Genomic DNA, 13,873 nt, shown 5'->3' on the forward strand with positions numbered 1-13,873 from the left:
ATCATCTCAGCTGCTGGGTGACATTACAAATAAATCCAACAACCACAGATCGGTAGGAAACAACGGAAAAGACATTGGTTGACTGCAAATTTCCACACATATTATTTAATCGGAATTCCAGAAATGCGAATGAATGAAATCGTCATGCAAGACCATCAAGAGGATTTCGAAAGTGTTACACATTTTTTGAGAGTAGTGTAACGGTTTAATTAAACAAATGGTGACATTTTGAATATTCTATATTGTTGTAAAATATAATGCCGCTATTTCGGTAAAAAATTCTATTCCGGTTTCTCATTGTTGCGATATTTGATAATTTGTATGAAGTTTACTTTACAGATAACATTTTAACAATAATAATGCTATGCTGTTTTAAAAATTCATTGTGAACTACGCCAACATTTTTTCGAGGAATTTCTATCTCTTAGATTACTTCGTATTCCTTCAAGAAAATTTTATTGAGGCAATGATATTTAAGTCCCTCTGCTGGGTTAGTTTTGACACCATTTATCATTTCACTAAAATATTTGTTGAATAGACCAAGACTCAAAAGGAAAACAGGACACTGTACTAAAGTAAAAGGTACTTCTTTATAAAGAGTTGTTTTAGGAGACTTCCTTTTTCCCAGAAGAAGTAACTCAATATTTCAGAACGAGTTATTGGAGTTAAAAAACATTTTTCAACTTAAGAACTTATCGTGAGATAAATTTATGAGTTGACTGAGGTCAGCAAGAATGAGAATAAGCTTTGGAAATACAAGAAAAAATATTTTTCAATTTTTGCAACTGATAGGATTTAAACAGGGAAGTTACACTGTTGTTTTGAACAAGGCTATATATTTATAGAAATATCGCCACGAATACCTCTGAGGTGTCAACCTCTTCATCTCAGAGTAGCACTTGCAATCTACGTCCTCAATTATTTGTAGATGTATCCCAATCTCCCTTTCCCTCTACGGTTTTTACGCTCCACAGCTCCCTCTACTACCATTTTCATAGATGTGTTATCATCCTGTTCCTTATTCTTGTCAGTGTTTTCCATATACTCCTTCCCTCGCCCCAATTCTGCGGAGAACCTCCTAATTTTCAACATTCGTCTGTAGCATCACTTTCCTTCTTTTCCCGTTTTCTCACAGTCCATTTTTCGCTACCCCCACAACGGTATGCTACAAACCTATATTCTCAGAAATTTCTTCCTCAAATTAAGGCCTATGTTTCGTACTAGTAGACTACTCTTGGTCAGGAGACCCAGTCTGCTTTTTATGTCCTCCTTGCCCCGTCCGCCACGGGTTATTTTGCTATTCCCTAACTTCATCTACTACGTTATCACCAACTATGATGTTAAGTTTCTCGCTGATCACATTTCTGTAACTTCTTATTACTTTCGTCTTTCTTCCATTTACTCTAAATCCATATCCTTCACTCATTAGATTGTTCATTCCATTCAGAGGATCCTGTAAGTCATTACATTCATTGAGGATAGAAATGTCATCAGTAAATGTTATCTTTGTAGCCCTTTCGTCGTGAAGTTTAATTCCATTCTTGAAACTTCCTTTTATTTCCGTCATAGCTTCTGCGATGTAGAGATTAAACAGTAGGGGTGAAAGACTACATCCCTATCATACACCTTTTTTAATCCGAGCCCTTCTTACGTGGTCTACCAATCATTGTTCCCTCTTGGCTCTTGTACGTGTTGTATATTACCTGTCTCTCCCTATAGTTTACCCATATTTTTCTCAGACTTTCGAACATGTTGCACCATTTGACATTGTAGAACGCTTTTTCCAGCTCGGTCATAGGAAAATGTCTAGATTTTTCTTTAGTCCTGATACCGTTATCAGTCGCAACGTCTGCATTGCCACTCTGGTGCCTTTACCTTTCCTAAAGCCAAACTGATCGTCACCTAACACATCCTCAGTTTTCTTTCCAATTTTCTGTATATTATTCTAGTCATCTTGGATTCTTGAGTTGTTAAGCTGACAGCGACATAATTTTGGCACTACTCAGCTCTCGAAATTTTCGGAATTGTGTGGATGATGTTTTCCGAAAAGTCAGATGGTATCTCGCCAGACAAATATTCTACACTCCAACGCGAACAGTCGTTTCTTTGCCACTTCCCCCAACGATTTTAGAAATTCTGATGGAATGTTATTTATCCCTTCTGTCTTATTTGATCTTAAGTCTTCCAAAGCTCTTTCCAAGTTCTGATTCTAATTTGGATCCCCTGTCTCTTTTCTATCGATTCCTCTTCTTCTTCTAGCAAGTCGTCAGACAAGTTCTGCCCCTCTTAAATGCCTTCAGTGTTCTCTTTCCACCTATCCGCTCTCTCCTGTGCATTTAACAGTGAGATTCCCGTTAATGTTAGCACACTTGCTTTTAATTTCACCGAAGTTCGTTCTTTTTTTTATGCTGAGTAATTTCTTCCGACAATCATGTCTTTTTCGATTTCTTCACATTTGGAGGGCAGCGTGGAGGGTAAAAATCATAGAGGGAGACCAAGAGATCAATACACTAAGCAGATTCAGAAGGATGTAGGTTGCAGTAGGTACTGGGAGATGAAGAAGCTTGCACAGGATAGAGTAGCATGGAGAGCTGCATCAAACCAGTCTCAGGACTGAGGACCACAACAACAACAACAACTCATTTTTATGTCACCATTTCTCGTTAGCTTCCCTGCACTTCCTATTTATGTCATTCCTAAGTGAGTTGTATTTCAGTATTCCTGAATTTTTCTGAACATTGTCTTTTACTTTTTTCTTTCATCTACCAACTGAAGTATTTCTTCTGTTACCTATGGTTTCACAGCAGGTGCAGTCTTTGCATGTAAATTTTTCTTCTCAGTTTCTGTGATTGACCTTTTCATAGAAGCCCACTTCCACTGAAGAGCTACTGAGCTATTCCTCGTCGCAGTATCTATAGCCTCAGACATCTTAAAGAGCATCTCTTCATTTATTAGCACTTCCGAATCCCACTTCTGTGTCCATTGATTCTTCCTTGCTAGTCTCTTGAATATGAACCTACCCTTCATCAATACTAAATTGTGATCTGAGTCTATATCTGCTCCTGGCTAACCCTTACAGTCCTATATCATATTTCGGAATCTCTGCCTGACCATAATGTAATCTAACTGAAATCTTTCTATACCTCTCTGCTTTTCTAAGTACAGGGTGCGGGGCTTAAATCAGGACAAAAGAAACTCTTTTTTAAAAGCAAATTTAACAAAATAAATACAAATGAAAATGATAATCCTTTTCACATAAGTAGTGGTATCTTTCAAGAGCAGCATTAATCTATGTAACACCTTTCAGGCGCAATGGCCGCCTCCAGTCTTCTCATAAAGCGATCACACGCACTCTTTAAAACGGCGCTGTTCATATTCGCGAATGCTGCTTCGATAGCGGTGCGTAGAGATGCCACATTAGGGTGATTCTCGTGTAGGTGACTCTTTCGACTACAGGTCGCGGATTCCATTCCCAGCGGGGTCAGCGATTTTCACCTGCCTCGGGATGACTGGGTGTTTGTGTTGTCCTCGTCATTTTGAAACGTCCCTTTAGAAAATTAATGAATTACTGTGCTAATAAACCTCTTACATTATTTGATTTTCAAACAGCTGAGCAGAACAGCTTCCCTCACAAAAATCTTCGTTACTCGAACTACTGCAATACAGCGAGCACCACTACTGCCAGCTAAATAAAAGATTCAAACTACTGAAGGCACTAACTACTGATAGTATCAGTCCATGATATCCAATATTACAAATTTACTCTTTCTGATGGACACACGTCCAGATCGTCCGCTCTAAAAATTCCGCCATATCTCTCCCCACATCCACCACTACTGGCGGCTCACCTCCAACTGCGCAACGCTACGCGCTGTTATCAGCCAACTGCCGAACACTACAACAGCAAACAACAATGCAAACCAGCCACAGACTGCACACAGCACAGTCAGTGATTTTCATATAGAGCGCTACGTGGCGTTACCAATAAAAAAAACCTAAACAGCCTACTCCCCACAAAAAATTTTACAAATTGTTTTGGGCACTGGCCAATGCATATTTGTTAAAAAAATTTATATTAACGCTAACAAATATATCGAATACACACACTTATCGATACAATGTTGGTCAAAAGCTAAAATTTTCTCACAGTCCATAAAGACAATCCTGATCATTCATCACAGCAAAATTGCAGTGGTTTTTTTTTTTCTCAGAGTCTCAGCAGTAAAAGAAACTGCACACGGAAGTAGTGGATCTCCATGCAGTCTTGAAGAAGTAGTGTTGTCCTTCCAATGGAAAGACAGTGCTGACTCTTGACATGCAGACAGGTAATGGGCCACAACAGAGCAAACCCACAGCAGAATCAGTCGAAGTTTTGAAGAATATTGGTAGGTAGGTCATCACAGAGCAGACCCACTGTAGTCCTGGTAGAGAGTATGGTATTGGTGGGCCATCAAAGGTGCAGACCCACTGCAGTCCTTGTAGAAATAATGGTATTGGTTGGTCATCAAAGGTGCAGACCCACTGCAGTCCTTGTAGAGATGGCCAGTAGTCATCTGCTGCGACTGTGCAGGTGCACAATCACCATCGAAGAGTCTTGCGGACAATATAGCAAGTCCATAAACCACCACTTGTGCACTCACAAAGTTTTTGGAATTGTCCTTAGAACCAGCAATGCTGTTAACCAGTCCCTTGCTGAATTATTAACACACATGCAAACACTAACAGTTCCAACTTCTCACATATTGTGCATATACTATGACCAACAGAAACGTGTGCAGTGAAATGTAACTTAATTTGAAGAACTGGTGTCTATACAATTATACATAAGGATACAATTACAAAGGTACAAAATACATCATTAAAGAACATAATAATACAGATAACATTTGTGGTAATACGGGCTTTACAAAAGATTAGAAATAAACATAAACATCACTGTTACAGGAATTATGACATAAGTAAATATATAAAATGTCAGAATAACTTTCAAAACATCAACTTAACGCTTGAGCTTTAAAACAAAACAGAATAAATAATGTCTACAAACCTTTACATAGTAAATAACATATTATAAATGCAAATTATATTTGAGCATAACAGTATTCCTCATCATAGTGAATGTAGCAGAGTATTAGAAAAATTCTACAACATAACTCTTACCAGATAAACACATAAAGACAGGAAGAACACAAATACACAAGGTACACAGACACAAAATAGAATAGCACAAAAGGACAGGATAGGGTTTGTTTTCAGTGTGACATTTGGTACTGCAGTCCAACCGAAAACTTCATTTTATAGATGTTTCCTCTTATTTCACTTTTTTTAATAGTCAAAATCATCGTGTCGGGGAGTCGCATATCGGTCATTGTTACGTCGTGTCGGCGGTTCCATCTCAAAATTCGGTGCACCTTGTCAATTTCTTTCATAATTTCCGAAATGCCCTGTGTTATTATTTTGTGGCTATTCCGTATTTCTAAGTCCCTCTTCCCGTGTTGGAGCGCGAGTCTCCTCTGAAATATGTAATTCTTGTATTACCTGTGTCAACTGATCTTGTACTTCCCGGATTTCTCTTTGGTGTTGCGTATTAATTTGATTCTGATTTTGTTTGAATTTCCTAATTTGTTCGTTCTCTTCTGTGTCATTAAAGACTACCGGTCTTGTGTCATTCAGATTATCATCTACCTTCGTAGATAAATTATTTAGCTGACCCGAAAGTTCGACTACTTTCTCTGATAGTGAACTTATTTCCTCAGTGTGTTTTTCTGAACCAAGTTTCAGAGTGTCCGTTTGTGTTTAAATCGTATCTACTGTGTCCTTTAAGTTTTCCTGAGTTTTTGCAAGTAGCGTAACCGATCTGTAGATACAACTGAGTCAATTTTAGCCCGCAAGGTCTCATGATTTTCATGAACAATAGTTTGCAGTTCTTTTATGGCTGCTTCGTGATTCTGTAATGCATTTTCATGCCAAGATAAAATAGGCTGAAAATGCTCACAAATTTGTGTTTTTAAGTCATTACAGACTTTCTGACATATCGTTTCAATGTTATGTAACTCAGTAGTTAAATCTTCACGTGTTTGTTCAAGCGTGGTGTCTAACTTTTGAAGATTTTGTTCCATTGTGTCTAACTTCTGAAGATTTTGTTCCATTGTGTCTAACTTTTAAAGCTTTTGCTGTGTTTGTCTCTGATTTTGTTCCATTGTATCTAACTTTTGAAGATTTTGTCCCATTTGTTTCTGATTTTGTTCAAGCGTTGTGTCTAACTTTTGTAGCCTTTGTCCCATTTGTTGCATTAACAGTAATAACAATGCACTGGTGTCTGAAACATGTTCCTCAGCGCTATTCGGCAGTGCATTTAACCGGCAATATTCGCATTTTGAAAAGCAGAAAATGTGGCTTGACTTATTTGAGAAAACAGTGAGGACGCAAAACCTGAACCTACAGTATTTGCAAGATTGTGTCCTGTCATTTCGGATTCCTGAGACGAGCTGTTGGCGACCGATCGATCGATAATGCTTCCCTGTTCATTAATTGTTTCACTGTCTACACCATTATTTTCAGCCCGCTCCATTTCCCTATGCACAATTACCAAATTACTACTCTGAACATTAGTTAATTCATTACTCGGTGGCGCTAACACACTGCTTTCGTCTTTACTGTCATTTCTTAGTTTACTTTGGACCTTAGTATTACGTTTTTCACACGTCATTATTGTCACAATATTTCACACGATAACACAGAAAAGCACAATTTGAAGAGCAAAAATAAGAAAACACATTAACATAGCATTGAAAAGAATATCTCGTTAATTGCAAGCGCAGCTGGGAAATACTTGGTGCAAATCTACATGCATGCCACAACTGTTTTACTGTACAACAATGAAAAACTACAACTACAAAGGAAATTCTCTCTATAATTACGCGCTAGCAATAAACAATAGCTACACTAATTACACAAACTACAAGAAAAAATCAGAAGATTCCAGTGAGGTATCCTCGGCTAAGGGTCGACATATGAAACGTCCCCTTAGAAAAATTAATGAATTACTGTGCTGATAAACCTCTTACATTATTTGATTTTCAAACAGCTGAGCAGAACTGAACGTACCCAGACATTTCGCTCTTTAACTGTTCTGATCAACACTAAACTGACACACAATATTTTTAGCGCAATGCAATCTGACTTTCAATAATCCCTACAAGAGAATGGCCCTGACTAACATTAACCTATACGTTTCACAAGTCACTTACCTCACAAAAATCTTCGTTACTCGAACTACTGCAATACAGCGAGCGCCACTACTGCCAGCTAAATAAAAGATTCAAACTACTGAAGGCACTAACTACTGATAGGCATAGTTAGCAAATGAATGATTTTAATAGAGAACAAACAATGTATTTACCTTAAAAGCGTTCAAAAGTCATTATATATATATATATATATATATCAGTCCATGATATTACAAATTTACTCTTTCTGATGGACACACGTCCAGATCGTCCGTTCTCAAAATTCCGCCATCTCTCTCCTCACATCCACCACTGCTGGCGGCTCACCTCCAACTGCGCAACGCTACGCGCTGTTAACAGCCGACTGCCGAACACTGCAATAGCAAACAACAATGCAAACCAGTCACAGACTGCACACAGCACAGTCAGTGATTTTCATATAGAGCACTACGTGGCGTTACCAATAAAAAAAAACCTAAACAACCTACTTACAATTTCATCATCATTCATGAATGTGACGTGTTTGGACTGAGTAAAGGTTGGGAATTTGTACGGGCGCTGATAACCGTGCAGTTGAGCGTCCCACGAACCAAACATTATCATCATCATCATCTTTCGACTACACTCCAACCGTAGTAGTCGCGAGGGTTCAAATTCGTTTGCCAGAACTCCTTTGACCATAACAAGTAAACTTTATCCGAGAGCCAGTTTTGGACTAAATGGCTCGTATCAGGTCCTCCTTACCATCCGATGCTTTTTTCGCTAGCTGACATTCAATACCGATAATTTCCTCGGTGATTGTCCCACGTCCTCCGAAATCAGCGCCTGAGACCTTTCGATGACAGTTCGTCACACGCGTTTCCTCGAGTGAGGTTTCCTCGCCTGGTTAGCGGAACTTTCCCCAGACTTCTCCGAAGCATTATACTTGGCCACAATATCGTAAACAGTTGATCTCGGTTACCCGAAGAATCCAACTATTTCAGTGGGCGAACGCCCAGGGCGGAAAGTTCCGATGACCGCGGCTCTTCGGTTGCTCCGCACTTGTCCGTAACGTCACGGCCATTTTGAGGTTGTGACTGTTTACTATATGTCTATGGCTTTCAAGAACGCCTATCACACATCCGGCGGAACTACGATATGGCGGGAAATTCAAATTGAAATATGTACTGATTTAAGCCCGCACCTCGTAAACCGCCTCATCTTGTGATTCTTGAACAAAGTATTCGTTATGACTAGATGAAATTTGTTGCAGAACTCAATTAGCCTTTCTCCTCTCTCATTCCCAGGATCAAGCCCATAATGTCAGGTAATACTTTCTTTTACTCCTTCCCCTACAACTGCATTCCACTCCGCCATGACTATTACATTTTTATCTCCGTTTATGTACTGAATGACCCGTTCAATGTCCTCATACACCTTCTCTAACTCGTTGTCTTCCGCTTTAAAGTTCGTATGTATATGTAAACTATTGTTGTCGTTTCTGATATGAACAGCTCTGCCACTGAACTGTTCACAGTAACTCACTTTCTGCTCTACTTACCTACCCATAACGAATCCTACTCCAGTTATACAATTTTATGCTGCCGTTGATACTGCCCTATACTCATCTGACCACAAATCCCTGTCTTCTTTCTATTTCAGTTTACTGACAACCTCTACGTCTCTACTGAACCTTAGTATTTATCTTTTGAGATTTTCTAGCTTCCCCACCACATTCAAACTTCTGACACTCCACGTTCCGTCTCATCGAATGTTATCTCTTCGTTTGGTTATTCAATCATTTTCTTATGGTCATCTTCGCCTTTGTCACTGGAGAGATCATCATGACACTTTTTTCAATTACAGACCACAACAACTTTGCACACACATTATGTCTTTACTGCAGTGGTTCCCTTTGCCTTCTGCATCCTCCTGTCGTTGATCATTGCTGATTCTTCCGCCTTTAGGGGCAGTTTTCCATTTCAAGGCAGGAGAGTGCGCTGAAACTCTGTGCGCTCTTCCGCCCTCTTTGACAAGGCCGTTGGCTGAAAGAAGGGTGACTGAAATTTCCTGGCAGATTAAAATTGTGGGCCGGGCCGGGACCTTTGCCTTTAGCGGGCAAGTGCTCTACCAACTGAGCTACCCAAGCACGACTCACAGCTTCAATTCTGCCAGTATCTCGTCTCCTGCCTTCCAAACTTAACAGAAGCACTCCTGCGAACCTTGCAGACCTAGCACTCCTGGAAGAAAGGATATTTCGGAGCCATTGCTTAGCCACAGCCTGAGGGATGTTTCCAGAATGAGATTTTCACTCTGCAGCGGAGTGTTCACTGATATGAAACTTCCTGGAAGATTAAAACTGTGTGCCGGACCGAGACTCTAACTCGGGACTTTTGCCTTTCGCATGCAAGTGCTCAACAAACTGCCAGGAACTTTCATATCAGCGTACACTTCGCTGCAGAGTGAAAATCTCGTTCTAGGGGGGTGACTGTTTATGACGGAATTCTTGGGCCACCATTCCTGATGCTTTTTATTCAGAAGTTTAAGCAGTGGAGGGTTCAGAACCAGGGGCCGAAACGTTTTGTTTATTAATCAAAGACGAGTTTCTTAACCCGTTCTGAATTTATCAGAGATCCAACGGTATTGCTGGCCAAGGTGGATTTGACAAGCACGAAGACAAGCAATAGAAACTCTCACCGTGGTTGTCATCTACGGCATCTATGGGTTTATTCTACACCCCGTTTTGTTGCCCTTCATGGCAAGCCATCATGGTCTTACATTTCAGTTATATAATGTCCGTACGCACATGGCAAGTGTTGCGATTATTTGTGCTTGTCAAACCCTACCTTGGCCAGCAAGATCGCCAGATATCTCGCAAAAGAGAACGTTACCAGCATTATGGGCAGGGTCCTCAAACCACCTCGGGATTTGAACGATCTAACGCGCCAATTAGACTGAATTAGGGGCGATACCCTCACAAGAACATCCAAGAACTCTAGCAACCATTGCCAGTCCGAATAACTGCCTGCGTAAGGACCAGAGACAGCCCAACGCGCTATTGACTTGCTCAATTTGTGAAGCTCTTATCTTGAATAAATCATCCAGGTTTTCTGAAATTGTAATCATTTGTTTGTCACACCTACCGGTTTCCGTCACATGCGGATCATTCCTTCGTTGTGCCTCGTTTTAAATCGCATTCCAGTCTGCAGTCGACAAAAATTGGCAAAAATCGTAAGTCATCGTTCAAATAGTATATTTTCACCAGCACCCGCTGGCCGAACTTCGAGACCTACAATACCTTAGCGAATTAGCAACAAGAACTGTCTTGTAGAACATGAATGAACTGTGTGAAAACAGACGCACAAGAACCATGTTAGCGGTAGACATCTGACCGGCAGTAGCTGTTTGTTTATGATGCTACGTGGACGAAAAGACACTATACAAATGACACTATGAGAACATGGATTTGCAGTAACGTGGCGAGGGAAAGGCCTCTTCTCGTAGGCAGAAAATGGGAACAGGGGGGTAGGAGAACTCACGTACCTCTCTCGGTTAATTTTCGAATAAATCTTTCTTTATTTTTTTCTGGCCAATTTTAGCCTTTGCCTGTTCCGCCATGCCGGATGTGTCGGATCCTTTCAGTTCAGCTCTACCACTGCTGTACAATCACTGCATTGGTTCTTCCTTAATTTGAGTAACGTCTGGAAACGCAATCGTGTCGATCACGTCCTGAGGTGCAGTCATTGCAGTCAGCAGCTTCTTCGGCCTAGCTGTCACTCCGTCTGCTTGTGGAGTCCAGTTTGAGCACAAGATGTGAAAATTCAGTTTCATGGGTTTTTGTAACGTTTTCATCTCCGGTTTTCTCGTCAGCTGTCGTTTTCCATTGATTAGTCGCTTACTTCAACAACTTTATCTCTGCCATCGCCTCATTTTCAGCTCTCTTGAAATCAATAGAAAAAGAGAGGAGCAGACGTAATTTATCTTTTTCTGGTGCATGTTTAATGGAGCGGATTCAATGAGAGGCGCGCTTTCGTTTCCGATAGGTCAGTTCAATAAACGGTGAGTCCATAAAATACGTTGATCAGGATTACATTAATCGTCAATTTTGTAATTATTTTGTATCTAGACGGACGATGGAAACAAGCTTACCCAAGTATACCACGATAAGACATACGTTGGTGAAACAGTATCGTCCTAAATCCATTCAGGATTATTGATTGCCTGAAGTAAGCGCATACATCGACGACTGCATTTATTGAGAGCACTGTGTCTATAGTGCTGAAGTCGAATTTTCTATTAGAAAAGTGTGTCGTCTGTGAGTAGAAATCCTCAGATATGTAGTTACGCGAAATGAAGGTCGACTTCCGTCCAGGGATTCACATTTAAGTCCCCGAAACATCTTCGTAATACTCGTGTGGTGATCGAAGCGGTAACAAATCTAGCAGGCCGCCTAAGAATTGCTTCGATATCTCCCAATAATCCGACCTGGTGGGGTTTCCAAACACTCGAGCGGTATAAAACAATGGGTCGCGTACCATGGGTCTATATGTGGTCTCACTTGTTGATGAGCTACACTTTCTTAAAATTATCGCGATAAACCGAAGTCAGTAATTCACCTTCCCTCCTACCGTCAATACATGGTCGTTTCATTTCGTATCGTTTCGCAAAGTTAAGCCTAGATATTGAATCGACGCGAGTTTATAAGCAGCACACCACTAATACTGTCTTCCAACATTATTGGACTGTTTGCCCTACAAATATGCATTAACTTAACTTTTCCTGCATTTAGAACAAGCTGCTATTCATCACAGCACCTAGGTATTGTGTCTAAGGCATTTTGTATACTTCTTCATCCACCCAATGACGACACATTTCCTTACACCACAGCAACTCCAGCGATCAGCTGCAGGTTACTGCTCACCTAATTCCGCAGGTCATTTATGTACATAGAGAGTGAGAGTGGTTCCGTCAAACTCCCCGGGGGACTCCTGTCCCTCATGAACGCTCGCCCGTCGAGGAAAACGTACTGGGTTCTGTTACTTGCGAAGCCTTCGAGCCACTTAGGTATATGGGAACCTAACCCGTGCGTTCGAACCTTGGTTAACAGTCTGCAATAGGGCGTCGTGTCAAACGCCTTCCGGAAGTCTAGGAATATGGGATCTGCCTGTTGCCCTTCATGCATCGCTCACGGGATATCCCATCACGCTGACTTTCGCGCGAGCGAAGCTTCCTAAATCCTTGCTGATTTGTGGTCAGAACTAATGTGTGCCGCGAACTAATGACATTACTTTGTAATTTTAGGGACTGTTCTTTCACCCTTCAAATACACCTGCACTTTTTTCAGTCGTTTGGGTCTGTGCACTGGGTGACAGACTCACGATAAATGCACGCTAAGAAAGGGGCCAAAGCCGTAGATTACCGTCTGTAAAATCAATTTGGGGTTTCATCAGGACCTAGTGACGTATTTGTTTTCACCTCTTTCAGTTGCTTCTCTGCGCCAGAGATACCTACTACTATATCATACGCCACGCGGCGGGCGCCAGTACCACTTCCTTGCAGTGTCATCTTTGCCACCAATTTCGCTTTGGCCGGCCGCGAGTCGGTTGTTCACCGTGGGTTCGGCTATTTAAGTCTGAAGCGTCGAGTTAGCAGGTCTCACCGTCCCAGCAGACTGACAGGACAAAAACAGGAAGAAAGGACACCTCATACGCACCGTCAGTTTGGGGGAATAGCCTTTCGGCTTAGACTTCACCAAACCACAGGGGCCCTATCTGTCCCTGTCAGGCAGCAGCAACAGGTCTCACTGCGTGGTCTGTCGGTTGCGGTTACAACACGGTCGGCCCTTAGTTGGTGCGCATGCTCAATGGGCGTGGTATTACTGGAGTGCTGTGCGCCCCCGGTAGCTGAGTGGTCAGCGCGACAGAATGTCAATCCTAAAGGCCCGGGATCGATCCCCGGCTGCGTCGGATATTTTCTACGGTCAGTGACTGGGTGTTGTATTGTTCTAATCATCATCATTTCATCCCCATCGACGCGCAAGTCGCCGAAGGGGCGTCAAATCGAAAGACTTGCACCCGGCGAACGGTCTACCCGACGGGAGGCCCTAGTCACACGACTGTAGTGCTGCGGCCGGAGACGGCAGAAAGGGTTTGGGTTCCGGCACGAGACGCTATGTTTTGGCCTTTCTCGCCACGCAGTGCATGTTGAGAAGAAGAGCTTTCCGGAGCGTCGCCTGGCATTAACCGTTCATCAGGGCATATGATGTGTGTTCGATTTAAACAGATGCTTATATATATTTGTTAACGGTTAACTAATGTTGTCTTCAGTGACGAATCTGATACGTGAAAGTTATATCACACGTGACACGACAACGGGGCTTCGGCTTTCCATTTTAGTTTCCTACCACTTGATGACAGGTCTGCAGCTAGACGTAAGGAAACCCAGTGAGCTCCTCATTATTGAGTGATGGTATATCTAAAATTGTGGTAGCCTTTGTGATTAAGTACGAAACTTTGCACCTTAATTAACGAATAACGAAATACTATTGCATGAATGCCCGTTTAAGGTAATACTCAGCTGTTGCTTTTACGTTTCAAGGAACAATCTTATTTACGCGTGTACTGCAGAGTTTAAATGAATTATTAAGGGTTGAGTTAAAAAATACG

Source organism: Schistocerca piceifrons, chromosome 5 (genome assembly GCF_021461385.2).
Source record: "Schistocerca piceifrons isolate TAMUIC-IGC-003096 chromosome 5, iqSchPice1.1, whole genome shotgun sequence".
In the NCBI taxonomy this organism is placed as follows: Eukaryota; Metazoa; Arthropoda; class Insecta; order Orthoptera; family Acrididae; genus Schistocerca; species Schistocerca piceifrons.